The sequence below is a fragment of the Papio anubis genome, chromosome 7, assembly GCF_008728515.1.
Source record: "Papio anubis isolate 15944 chromosome 7, Panubis1.0, whole genome shotgun sequence".
NCBI classification, from domain to species: domain Eukaryota; kingdom Metazoa; phylum Chordata; class Mammalia; order Primates; family Cercopithecidae; genus Papio; species Papio anubis.
This window is the reverse complement of record NC_044982.1, coordinates 29,530,143-29,544,528: the sequence shown is the minus strand read 5'-3', so window position 1 is coordinate 29,544,528 and position 14,386 is coordinate 29,530,143.

Here is a 14,386-nt window from a genome sequence, read left to right as displayed (position 1 = left end):
TGAACCCAGGAGGCAGAGGTTGCTGCGAGCCAAGACCACGCCATTGCACTCCAGCTTGGGTGACAGAGCAAGACTCTGTCTCAAAAAGAAATGTCTGGTGAGGACACATTTGCCATTGATCTTGCAACCTGCCACCACCCACCCTGAGTCTAATCTCATCCTCCATAAACAATGACAGAAATAATTTATAAACCACACTCTCCATTGTTCTTGTTGTAGATTCCTATAGTTAAACCATGACTGTACCTTCAGGCAGTACGATGGGGGCAGGGACACAGATAAGCATCTAATTGCTGTCCAGCCCTTTCCTGGAGATATGCACCCTCAATCTTGCTATTTGGTGGTGTTATTTGAATAAAATGAATTCCCTTTCAAGTGGAAATTATTCCACTTTGCCTCAGAGTGTTGTATTACAAGGAGAGAAATCCATGTAGCAAGCAGCTTCTGCCTTGAGTGAGTAACCCCGCCTCCATGTCTGTCAGGCCTATAATGCCCCAAATGTTTTGGATGGAGACTATTCCAAGATGCAAGGAGCTGCACCTAAGAAGGCTGGTGGGGGTTTTCTTCATTCTCATGCTCTTATTTCAGATAGATCAAGGTGAAGATAGGCTTGGGCCAGGATGCTCTTTAGTGCTGACAGCAGGTCATAGCCAGGGATAAACTCAGAGTGCTTCCCAAGCCTCAGAAGGCTTACAAAGATGCCATCCCTGCCTGCCCAGATTTGGAAAACATGCAAGTGTAATCTTCATTTTAGCCAACTAAATACATGAAAATTGGATTATCACAGAATTTCTATTTGGAGGTAGTAATTTATTTTGCTAACTATGTCTTCATTTTAACAACGATAACATTAGTTTGATGTAATAAAGTGCTTTGCAGGCTACAAAGTACATCCACAAAATTAAAATTTCGCCCCATGAATCTCTCTCAATAGCATAAACTAGCTGGGGCGAGAATTATCAAACCCATTTTCCTTATGGGGAAACTGAGGTTCAGAGATTTGCTGCATGTTAATTTGCAAGGCTTGACTATGTTTGATTTGAAATATGACTTAATATGCAAAACAAATCTCATTGATATCTAACTTTTCTGGAACATGTCAGTTGCATAAAGGAAGCAGGTATGTAACATACTTCTCCAGAGTAACAGACCTGAAGGATCTCCCTTTACCTAAAACTGCTGTGCTCTGCACTCTGCGTCCCGTCTACTCTGCTTTGTCTTCAACAACATTTATCACCACTTGACAGGTATATATTTGTCTGTTTACTGTCTGTCTCTCCCCACTGAATTCTCAACTCCAAGAGAGCAGGATTTGAACTGATTTATTCACTGCTGTATCCTCAGTGCCTATAACAGAGTCTGGCACATAGTAGGTGCTCAGTAAACATTGGTTCAATGAATAAATATAATATTCATAAACTTGTAAGCCTGCAGCACATTAATCAAATGCCCTCAGGCACTCTGCTGTTTGTTGTGCTGGAGGGGGTGTGTGTGATTAGGGGCAGGGATGCTCAGCCTCCAAGCTCACATGTCAAGGTAGAAACTACAGGTCTGGGTGACAAGTAAACCCAGTGGTCTCCCGGGTGATTGGTGCATCAGGGTGGAAATCTTGGCTTAGCTTGAGAGAACCTCTTTTGCAGTATCCAGGCTGTGGAAGAATGAACGAATGGGCTCTTTCACCAATTAGCCATGGTTTCCAGGGACCGCTTAGGCAGTCCTGGTAGGGACGCCTGTGCCTATGGACAAGCAAGTGAGTATGCAGCCCCATGGAAGCTATGGCAGCAAGATTAACTGGCTCTTTCATCTCAGAGTGCGCAGGAGGCAGAGGGAGGAGAAAGCGGGGGTATAGGGAGGGAGAAGAGGAGGGAGGGAGAGGGCAGAGAGGAGAAGACAAAAAAGGAGAGAGGAAGGAGAAGAAAGGGGGGTAGTGAGAGAGTGCTCACTTATCTGTCTGACACACCAAGTTCATGTCTTCATGATGGTGGTGGCTCAGGAGAAGCAGGGTGAAATCAGCTGTCTCCATTGAGAGCCCTGCAATGCCAGGTGTCCAGGGTGGGAAGGAATGAGGCAGAAAGTTGACATCTCAATTACAGGAGGAGGGGAGTGAGACCAAGGGAGTGAGGTCCCCGCAGTGCCCTTGGCTGTTTGGAGGCCTCTTAGATAGGTTGTTACCGTCACAGAGCAGCAGGCAGCACAAACCTCACACTCCTGACTCCCCCCTCTTTCTCCCTCCCCCTACCCCAGCAGAGATGGCCCAGGACCCAGGAGAGAGGCAGTGTGGTGTGACCAAAAAAAAAATCACAAGTTTTTGGTGTCTGTTGACCTGAGCTTGTATCCCAGCTTTGCCATTCACTGGCTATGTGACCTTGAGCAAGTTCCTTAGCTTCTCTGAGTCTCAGATTTGCTCTTTCTGCAGAGTAGATTCAGGTTTCTCCTGAATTTCCTGGAAGTTGCACACTTTACATGCACTTACCTCTCTCATTGGCCAGAACTTGGTCACATGGCCATACCTAGCTACTAGTCAGTATGTAACCAGCTAAGATTTGTGAGTTGTATTGAGAAAGAAGAAGAGGGAAATGGATTTGGAGAATGACTTGCAGCTTTTTCTTCTACTGTGAAAATGTTTAGACCTGCAGTTTAGCCATTCCCTGGGCCTCAGGACTGAAGATGGATTTTTCTGGGACTTCTAGCCTCTGAGATTCCAGTTTGTCATTGGTCAAGTGGGGCTATTGCCCACTGCCCTTTTCTGCCCTCCACCTGATCTCTGCCTTCCTCTTGGCACGTCTCCTTCTCCTCACAGAACAGGTGCAGGAAAGGCAGCTGCAGCCTGCCAAAGCCTTGGCCCTCAGATGAACATGGACAGTGAGGCCTGGAGGTGGCTATGGTCAGTGTCGCAGGCCATCTGGCTGCTTCCATAAGCTCAAAATCTGGCTCCAGATGAAAGAGAAGGGGTGACAGAAAAGATGCACTTTAAATATTTTTTACTCTTAAAAACCATATGAGTAATATGTTTTGTAAGAAAATATAATTTTTTTTTAAATTAAAAGCAAAACAAAACCTTTCATCTTAAGCCCTGAGCTAATTATCGTGAACATCTTGTATGTGTCTCACAATCTTTCATCTACTCAGATTTGCTTCCCCTTGATTACAAATCTGGGCTCACATCTTCATTATCTTTTATAACCAGCTTTTAAAATTCAGCATTAACAAGACAATCTTTCCACGTTGATAAATACATTTCCCCAACATAATTTTTAATGGACAGCGAGTATGTCCCTCTTACAGAAGTGACACAATTTAATAGGGGTGCACCAAAATTTGCCTTTGATCTTAGTATCAAATTTTGCTTTAGAGCTCCATCTTCAACTTTGGCCCCTGAAAGGCTGAATTGACAAGTTCAGACTTGAGCATCATTTCTGGGTTTCCTAGACTGGAGCATGATCCACTCTCCCGTGGCTGTGTTACACGGACGTTGCATGCAATAAGCGTAACAACCTGTTATACTGGCATATCATTTGGATGTACTGTAATAAACACTTTCAAATATGGATGACCTTCTATGTGTAAACTGTAATGAATATCTTCGTTTGTGCTCTCTGTGTTGAAATTCTATCGATGTATAAATGTACATTTATTATTGCAAGAGTAAAATGCTGTAATCATTTATGATTGTAAACATTGTCCCTTTTATGTATGGAAATAATTATTGAGAGCTTTTAAGTGTTCAGATTTAGAAGGAAACACATAGCTAATACAAATTTTGAAAAATATGTCAGCTAGATACTTTTAAAAGATACTTTTTAAAGACTTGAAAAAATTTAAAAATTTTTTAGAGACAGGGTCTCAGTCTGTCACCGCCAGGCTAAAGTATAGTGGCACTATCATAGCTCACTGAAGCCTAGAACTCCTGAGCTCAAGGAATCCTCCTGCCTCAGCCTCCCAAGTAGCTGAGATTACAGTCTTGAGTCACTACATCTGGCTTAAAGATACTTTTTGAGGCAACAACAACAAAAAAATTAAAATAATAATATGAAGGAGAATAATAGAGATTAGATTATATCAGAGTTCTAATCTTTGTAGAATTGTTTGGGATACTAATATTCATGGCAGTAAGCAAAACAACCTTTTAAACTGTATTCCATTTTTAGTTACTTTATTCTATTTAGGCCATGAGTCTTTTTTTTTTAAGCCCTATTTGTAGTTCTTTATATCTTGTAAAGATAAAATAAAAATAGAATGTCAGCTTAACCAACCTCATAATTTCATCAGGAGGGAAACCTCTAAAATCACATATATTAATAACAATATCTATGGTAAATTACATTTAACTCAATATGGATTATAAAGAATTTGAAAAAAAGAAATATTATCGTTATTATTATTTGAGACAGAGTCTCTCTCTGTTGCCCAGGCTGGAGGGCAGTGGCATGATCTCGGCTCACTGCAACCTCTGCTTCCCAGGTTCAAGCGATTCTCCTGCCTCAGCCTCCCAAATAGCTGGGACTATAGATGCCCACCACCATGCCCATCTAATTTTTTGTATTCTTTTAGTGTAGAGAGGGGTTTCACCATGCTCCTGCAGGCTGGTCTCTCGGGAACTCCTGGACTCCTAGGTGATCCACCCACCTCGGCCTCCCACAGTGTTGGAATTACAGGCGTGAGCCACCGCGTCTGGCCAAGAAAAAATTATTAGAACAAGTGAGGCATCATACTCCTCTGCCATTATCAGTCAGAAGTAAGCACCCAATTTTTTTTTTTTTTTTGAGACAGAAGTCTTGCTCCTGTAGCCCGGGCTGGGAGTGCAGTGGGCTGGATCTCAGCTCACTGCAAGCTCCCGGCTTACTTCTATCTCCTCCTATGCCTCAGCTCCTCCGAGAGTAGCTGGGACTACAGGCACCACCTCACTCGGGCGAAGTTTTTGCATTTTAGCAGAGACGCTCACCATGGATGTCTCTATCCCATCCTTATCCCACCATTCCCGCCCTATCACAGGCTTGTCACGCCCCGCCCTGCCCCAAATTTTTCTGTCAAACACTACACACAACCTCACTGCCAGCACTGTCTCACTCTATAATGTTTAGCTATTAAACACTGACAGTGAAATGCACCAATAAGGAAACTGTCATCACAGAGAATCTCTGATAAAATGTTAGATGTACTCCTTTATCAAAGGCATTGGCTTGGGCTTCGGCTGAATACTGATTGTAACAATTGACCATCTGGTGTTCAGCCAAAATGTGTGTTGAGTGTATCTCTAACTTTAGATTATTTCCAATTTCTCACTATTATTAGCAACATTGCAATGAACGTCCTAACACAAACAACTCTATGGGACCCTGTGATTATTTCCTTGGCTGAATTCCAAGAAGTAGAGTGTCTGGGTCAAAAGGATCCCTATCACCAAACCATCCTCCAGAAAGTTTGTGCCAGCTTCCTTCCCACACAAGGAGTGGGGGGCTTGTAATCTGCCTTCTCACCAGCTCTGGGACCTGCTTTTCCAATCTCCCACGGAGGCTGGGAGTTGGACGGCAGAGAATAGCATCCTTTAGCTAGCCCAGACGCCCCCTGGAGCCCACGACTGCAATTGTAGCTATAATTTATTTTGTGTTTACTTCTTTCTTTCATTGTGGTAGACCATTTACTTCCTGCTTTTTAATCCCCTCAAGGATGGTTCAAAGTAAATATGGCTGGGTTCATCTTATAGATGAGGAAACTGAAACTCAAAGGGTTGGACGGCCCTGCTTTTAGCCCTAATGGAAATCTCCAGGGGCCTGTTCAAGCAACAGTCTGCAAGCCTATTCCTGCAGGTAAATGAAACCTGCAAGGCCCAGTCCCCACGACCCCAACTGTTCAGCCCCTCTCAGGATCAGGGATCCCTGCGTCCTCCCAGCCAGCATAGTTTCTAGCCAGGGCCTAAAGGTGGAAAAGAGGGTGACCACCCGGTGGGCTCAGCTCTGTGCTGTGCACTTTACCTTCACATGTTCACATCCATAGCTTCTTGGTTGTTTCTGAAGGAAAACATGCCATAGTCTGTCCTCTCTGAGTGACCTTCCTGGTGTGTGTAAGTCAAATCCAGCAGTGCAAGGAGCAGGTCAAGATTGTTGGTCATGGAGTCCCTCAGCACAGTAAGTTGACAGTTGACCGCTTTGGGGGTAAAAGGGCAAGTTTTGATCACGTTCCAGGAGGGACTTTCTGTACATTGTCTCACGTAAGTCTCAAATGGCCAGGAGAGATACCTTTATCTTATACAGGAGGAGGCAGTGGCTCAGGAAAATATCCAAGAGCTCGCAGCTAGGAAATGGCAGAGAATGCAGATAAGGACCTAGACCAGAGGACACACTCAGGGCACGTTCATAGAGTGGATGGAAGGATGAATAGATGCTACAGGGCCCTAGATGGTGAAACTACAGGAGCTAGACTACTACAGACCCTCTGTGTAAACCAGGTACTGCCAGGCAGGAAAGAAGAGGGCAGGATTTGAGCCACCCTGGTGGCAAGGGTCCTCTCTTTTTTCATTCTTTCAGGCAAGAGAAGTTGCATCTAGGGCTGCCTTGTACAGTTGTTCGGGTTCTACACTTTACAATTCCAGAGGCCTCATTTTCACACATGTATATTTGGATGATTATTATAATAATTTTCCAGTAGATGGCAGTAAAGTATCTTGAGTTAAGGACACCCCTTTTCTGTACAAATATACTGTTTGGGCTATTTGCAGTGCTGGCTGCATCTCTCTACCAGCCTCCAAACTGCTAGGAGGTTGCCTGACACCCCTTCCCTCCCTTGTCTCACCCCTTCATTGATTGCCTCAGAGTCTCAGAGTTGGGCTGGGGAGTTCAGAGGAGAGTGGTATTAGCACCAGAAAGCCCCAGCTGCATCCTTTATTCCAACAAAGGTGATGTTTGTAATGGGAAATCCTGGGTTTAAGTCCCAGCTCCTGCATTTTTTTTTTTTTTTTTTTTTTTTTTGAGACAGAGTTTCACTCTTGTTGCCCAAGCTGGAGTGCAATGGTGCGATCTCGGCTCACTGCAACCTTCACCTCCTGGGTTCGAGTGATTCTCCTGTCTCAGCCTCCTGAGTAACTGGGATTACAGGCATACACCACCACGCCCGACTAATTTTTTTGTATTTTTAGTAGAAATGGGGCTTCACCATATTAGCCAGGCTGGTCTTGAACTCCTGACCTGAGGTGATCCGCCTGCCTCAGCCTCTCAAAGTGCTGGGATTACAGGTGTGAGCCACCACGCCCAGCCGCTCCTGCATTTCTTATGAATGGTCTTATGCAAGTGACCTCAAAGTTCTGGGCCCTAGTTTTGGTTTCTGAAAAGAGTGCAGTAATAATCCCTGCCCTTGGGGTTGCAAGGAACAAATGCTATTCTGAACACGACCACGCATAGCTAGCTATAAAGCACTGCGTCCATGAGTGTCCTCCTTACCCAGAGAGGATATGCTGCATTATTGTGGGAAGGGTGTGCCACAGACCACATAGCGCCGCCTTGTCACAACACCCCCCAGAGTCACCTTCCCATAAGGGATCTCTCTTCTGGCTCTCCGCTGCTACTCTATCCCAACGGGTTGCTTTGACCCCTTCAGGCTCTGATCCAAGCTCCTTAGTATAGTGCATCCATTAGCCAGTTAATACATATTTAGTAAGCATCTACTATGTGCTGGGGTCTATGCTAATCTCTAGCCTAGAGTTGCTTACAGTCCCATGGGGGCAATAAAGCTAGTGTAGTTGCCATGTTGTTTCTTGGTTCTTGATAAAGCCAGACTTTATCCCATTCCTCTGGGACCCTGGGGAGGAAGAGGCCTTACCCAGTTCCTCCCTTCCTAGTTCCTAGGACATTTAATGACTGGAGACTATCCTTGGCCCCCACTATTGTAGATCACTCCAAGGTGCAGAAGAGAAGCTTAGCTGGGCTCTTCGTTGCCTCTCTCATGTGGGTCAGGGAAGCCTAGAACAAACTTGTTGTGGATTTCACTTACGATTTGATACAGCTGTGAGGGAACAAGAACTCCAAAATAGCAGTGGCTTAAATGAGCTAGACATGCAGTTCCTTCTAATGTAAATGAAGTTCAGAGACAGGCATTCCAGAGCTAATATGGCCACTCTACAGTGCCAGGAGGGACCCAGGTTCTTTCCAGTTCCCTGTTCGGTCATCCCTCAGATGTGGTCTTCATCTTCATGATGGAGGTGTCAGCTCAGGGCTGGCAAAGTCCTTCATCACATCAGGGCCCAGCCTCCTTTTATATCATTTCGTCCTCAATTCTTAGTATGCAGCCTTTACCTCATGGCCCAAAATAGCTTCTCATGCTCCAGCCATTGATTCAACATTCCACTACCAGGAAGTAGGAAAAAAGGTATGAGCAAGGGCATACCTTCTTCCTCATAGGATACCCCCTGGAAATTACTTGCGATACTTCTCTTTGTCTCCCATTGGTTAGAATTTAGCAACATGACCATATCTAGATGCAAAGAAGGTCAGCAGATGAGTCTTTATTCCAGGTGGCCCTGTGCTTATCTAAATATTGTAGGTCTAATTCCTAGAGAAGAAGAGGAGAATGGGAATTGAGGAACCATGAGAATTCTCTACTACATCTTGCCTATACGGGGACATCTCCTTCCTACAGGGAACATCTCTACCTAGCAGGCTCCCCCGCATGAATTAAAGGAAAATAACCTAATAACCATAACACCACAGAACAAGAATTATACAAATACCGTAATGGGGTAATTTCCTCTCTGCATATAAATGACATTTGTGTTCTGTTGTACTTATCATCATTGCCAACCCTCATCCTATAACCCCTGATGTGCTCAGCTGCCTCCAGTCCTATCCCTCCCGGTCCATCTATAGCATCCCCTCCCACAGCACTGAGACAAAGTCCCCCGTGCGCCCATCCCTGCCTCCTCCCTTCCTAGAGTGGAATCTGGCTAAAGTTAAAGCTAGGGGAGAAATGAGGGGGAGGCCCCGCGACGGCGGCAGCTGCACAGCAGGGACAGGCGGCGGTTGCCTTGGTGAGCTGGGCAGAGATTTCTATGATGCTGCTAAATGTATTTTCCTGACCTGCCACCGCCTTCTCTTTCCTGCTTAGGAGACACCTTTCAGGAGCTGAGGCCTCTCAACTTATTCTCTGCTCCCACCCTTTAAAATACTCCTTTCCCTGCTCATTACCTCTTCCTGTAAGATTGGGTCTGGAGCCCGCAGACACAATAGGTGTGGAGGGGGAATGGGGCATTAACACTGGTCAAGTCTTGCAGGTGTTTTTCCACGGAACCTCCCACCAGCCCTGCAACCTCATCTGCATTTGACAGAGCAAGCCCTGAGCCTGAGAGCTGCTAGGTAGTTGGTAGTTGGTAGTTGGTCCAGGTCACCCAGCTTGTAGGTGGCAGACCTGGGACTGGAACCCCATGCGGGATTCTGAGGGTGGAATTTCAAGCAGGCTACCAGATGTGGGAGGATAAATTTGGGGGCAAGAGAATGTGCATGGCATTGGCTGTCCCCGCCATCTTTTCAGAGATAATTTTGGAGCAGGGAGGGAAAATCTGACCCTGCTGGTAAAATTAGCAGCAAACCATATACCCTGGCCTGTGTTTTAAGGGGGTCATGTGAGACCAAGAGCTATAGGCACCACCGCGTGCTCCACTTGCCCTATCTGTCCCCATACTCCCCAGGCAGTTTCCCCATCACCCCCAAACTTGATCTTCAGGCACCCTGGCTCTGCTCGCTCTCCAATCTCTCCAAGTCCAGAAAAATCATCCCTTTACTCAGCAAAGGCAGCCTTCAGTTCCCCACCTCCTCCCCTTGGTGCCCCGCCTGCTCAGCTCCAGTCCTGTCTTCCCCCATCCCGCCCACAGTCTGCTAGATCAGGGTAGTGCTAAGAACTTTTGGGGCCTGGGTGGGAGTGGCGAGGAGGGGAGAGAAAGAGAAAGGGAAAGGGGAAGGGCATCTTCTTCCCTAACAGAGCTGGCTCCACGGAGTGGAGTCCTATGCTAGGAGGCCTGTCTGGGCAGCCCATTCACACTTCCCTCGCTCCCCTCCCCTGTGGTTCCATTCAACAATCTGTCCGAGACAGAGAGAAGGGCAGAGCGTGGGAGGACAGTTTGGGGGTAAGTTTGTCATGGCTCACCTCCTGGAAAGAGGACTTGGGGAACAGAAGCTGGATTCCTGAAAGTTTATATGCATACACTTGCTCCTACGTGCCCACTCATACACACAAGCACACCTGTACTGACACATGCACAGATGCACACTCACACAGACACATGCATGCACCTGCACACAAGCACTCACCTGCACACCTTAGTCCAAATTCCTCTGGCAGTCCACTCTTAAGGTTAAGGGTTTGGACTTTGAAGTCAGGCAAACGTGGAGTTTTCTTTTACATATTGCGTTATAGGTTTTCTTTTTTATAGACGGAGTTTCGCTCTTGTTGCCCAGGCTGGAGTGCAGTGACACAATCTCAGCTCACTGCAATCTCTGCCTCCCAGATTCAAGTGATTCGCATGCCTCAGCCTCCCGAGTAGCTGGGATTACAGGCACACACCACCAAGCCCCGCTAAGTTTTGTATTTTGAGTAGAGACGGAGTTTCACCATGTTAACCAGACTGGTCTCGAACTTCTGACCTCAAGTGATTCATGGACCTTGGCCTCCCAAAGTGCTGGGATGAAAGGCATGAGCCACTGCGCCCAGCTGCATTACAGTTTCTAAACAATGGTTTCTCATTTTCAGAAGGCACTATCTGATATTAGAACCATATAAAGGTGTTATAAGTGCAGTTCCTCCACTACCACCCCAGTTCCCAGTCTCTTGTTCCCCTTCCCAGGGACAACCATTGCCACTGATTACTAGTATCCTCCTCCAGAGTTGGTCTGCAGATAAGAGCCTCTATAGAGACATAAGCAGGCGTGTATGTGCGTGGGTGCACAGACACACACATACACAGTAGCCCCCTAGCTACACTAGCACACTGCTTTGCACTCTGCTTTCTTTTTATTTTTCTGAGATAGTGTCTCACTCTGTCACCCAGACTGGAGTGCAGGGGCACAGTCTTGACTCCCTGCAACCTCTAGCTCCTGAGCTGAAGCAATTCTCCCACCTCAGCCTCCTGAGTAGCTGGGACTACAGATGCACGCTACCACACCTGGCTAATTTTTTTGTATTTTTAGTACAGACAGAATTTCGCCATGTTGCCGGGCTGGTCTTGAACTCCTGAGCTCAAGTGATCCACCCGCCTTGGCCTCCCAAAGTGCTGGGATTATAGGCGTGAACATTCTTCTTTCTTTGTTGATGATATACCTTGGCAATTGCTTGATATGCATGCACACATAGAGCTCCTCCTTTTTATTGATTTATTATTATTTTGTAGAGACAGGCTCTCACTATGTTGCCCAGGCTGGAGTACAGTGGCTATCAACAGGCCCAATCCTCAAGCCCTGCAGTCTCCAGCTCAGGCTCCAGCCATCCTCCCACCTCAGCCTCCTGTGTAGCTGGGACTACAGGTGTGTGCCACCTGCCCAGCTTCCTGGTCCTTTTTAATGAGTGTGTGGTCCCCCATCATGCAGATGCGCTATAACTCCTGTGATGTGTCCTATTGACTGACCAGATTGTTTCCAGCTGTTCACTTCACTTTGTTGCTGCTACCTGGCGTCTTTTTTTTTTTTTGAGGAGTCTCATTCTGTCACCTCGGCTGGAATGCAGCAGCACAATCTTGGCTCACTACAACCTCCATTTCCTGGGTTCAAGAGAGTCTCCTGCCTCAGCCTCCCGAGTAGCTGGGATTACAGGCACCCACCACCACGCCCTGGATACTTCTTTTTTTTTTGAGATGGAGTCTCACTCTGTCACCCAGGCTGGAGTGCAGTGGCACAATCTCAGCTCACTGCAATCTCCACCTCCTGGATTCAAGCGATTCTCCTGCCTCAGCCTCCTGAGTAGCTGGGATTACGGCATGCACCACCACGTCCAGCTAATTTTTGTATTTTTAGTAGAGACAGGGTTTCACCATGTTGGTCAGTCTGGTCTCGAACTCCTGACCTCAAGCGGTCCAGCCACCTCAGCCTCCCAAAGTGGCTGGGATGACAGGCGTGAGCCCCCACGCCCAGCTTGCTCCCTGGGGTTCTTTCATGAGTGTCCCTGCCTGTACTCTTTAGCCCACGTGGGTGTGCATATCTGTCAGAACTGCATGTGAATGAGTGGCTGGCCCAGTGACTTGGCCTCTCATCCCTCGCGTTCTCAGTCTGTGGATGACAACAGTCAGAGCGCTGGCTTCACAGGGTGAGGATAAATGACGTCCTGCCACAGTGCCTGGCACACGGGAACCCCCATCAGTGTTAGCTGGGGAGAGGAAAAGCAGCTGGAATGGGGAGGGAGGGAGTGAGGGGCCTGTGCGACCAGGGGAGGCTGGTCAGCCCCCTCCTCAAGACCACCGAGGAGAGATCACAGGGGCCTCAGCCCAGGAAGTCCCTGGCTCTTGCGATTGGGACCAGCCAGTGTGGCTGCCACCAGGAGGGAAAACAGGGGACAGGGAGTGGGCAGCAGCTGCACCAGAGCCAGAGTGAGGAGCAGGCCCGGCTTCCCTGCTGAGTCATCCCCGCCGGAGCGAGAGAGGGAGGAAGTGAGGAAGTGAGGGAGGGAGGGTGTGCTCCAGCACCGCACATCACACACACGCACACATGCACACACACATCACACACACACATCACACATCTCACACACACACATCACATATCACACACACATCACATACACACACTCATACACATATCACACACATCACACAGACACATCACACATGCACACACACATCACATATATCACACACACTCACACCACACGTACACACTCACATATGCTCACATGCTCACACACCTCCTGGTTTAGGGAAAAGGAGCCCCGCCCAGCAGAGAGAGGCTTTGTTCCCCACAAGATGTGAAAGCCATGGAGACAAAGGAGAGGCGGCACTCTCTCCTTCGAGGCCGTTCCCAGCTGTGGTCTCTCCAGCCTCGCTCTGTCCTCACCCCATGCCTCTCCTCTGTCAGTCCGAATCCCGCTGACAGGGTGACCAACCCTCCGGGATGACCCAGGAAGGAGGGGTTTCCCCAAACAACACGAGGACGATCTGGGCACCCTGTCTGCCCCTCTCCAACTCCACCTGCACACTCACCACCCTGCTGGCACCAGATCCCTGCAGATCACCCCCACCCGGCTTCTCCAGGGAGACACAAAAGCTTTCCCGACTCTGCAGTGATGTTTTGATGCAACAGACATTTATGAGACTGGATCCTGAGCTGCACGGAACAGGCATGAGTGAGGCTGCATGCCACTGGGTAGGGGCTGCCCATCACTGGCAGGGGTCCAGAGGAGATGGAGACTCAGGGGACAGGCTGGATGGAGGGTAGCACATCTTCTTTCATCAAAAGCCACTTTTTGTCTTAGTACAAAATCCCAACACCCAACGGGTGCCTAATGCCCTGCTCTAATCCCTTCTGAATGTATTTCTATTCACATGGACCTGGCTTTTGGAAAAGTCTGAATTTAACAGGATTTAAACAAGAAACATTTCTGCTTCGTCTCTAATCACAGCCTTCAACCACGCTTTGTCAAATCTCCTTTTCTGACCCTGAACAATATTCCTGGCAGATTTCTAGCTTTCTGGTCACCTCCAGTTACTAAAAATCCGGGTTAGTCTAGTTCAATTTAAAAGTTAAGGCCAGGGGCGCGGTGGCTCATGTCTTTAATCCCAGTATTAGGCCGAGGCGGGCAGATCACCTGAGGTCAGGAGTTCGAGACCAGCCTGGCCAACATGGTGAACCCCCCGTGTCTACTAAAAATAAAAATATTGGCCGGGCATGGTGGCTCATGTCTGTAATCCCAGCACTTTGGGAGGCTGAGGCAGGCGAATCACAAGGTCAGGAGTTCGAGACCAGCCTAGCCAATATGGTGAAACCCCGTCTTTACTAAAAATACAAAAACAATTTAGCCAGGCATGGTGGCACAGGCCTGAGTCCCAACTACTCGGGAGGCTGAGGCAGAAGAATCGCTTGAACCCGGAAGGCAGAGGTTGCAGTGAGCCAAGATCCCACCATTGCATTCCAGCCTGGGTGACAGAGTGACAGTCCATCTAAAAAATAAACAAATAATTGAAAATAAATAAATAAATAAATAAATAAAAATATTAGCTGAGCGTGGTGGCGCCCACCTGTAATCCCAGAAACTTAGGGAACTGAGGTAGGAGAACTGCTTGAATCCGGGAGGCAGAGGTTGCGGTGAGCTGAGATCATGCCACTGCACTCCAACCTGGGCTACAGTGGGAGACTCCGTCTCAACAACAATAAAAAACAGTTAAGGTCAGGTGCAGTTGCTCATGCCTATAATTCCAGCACTT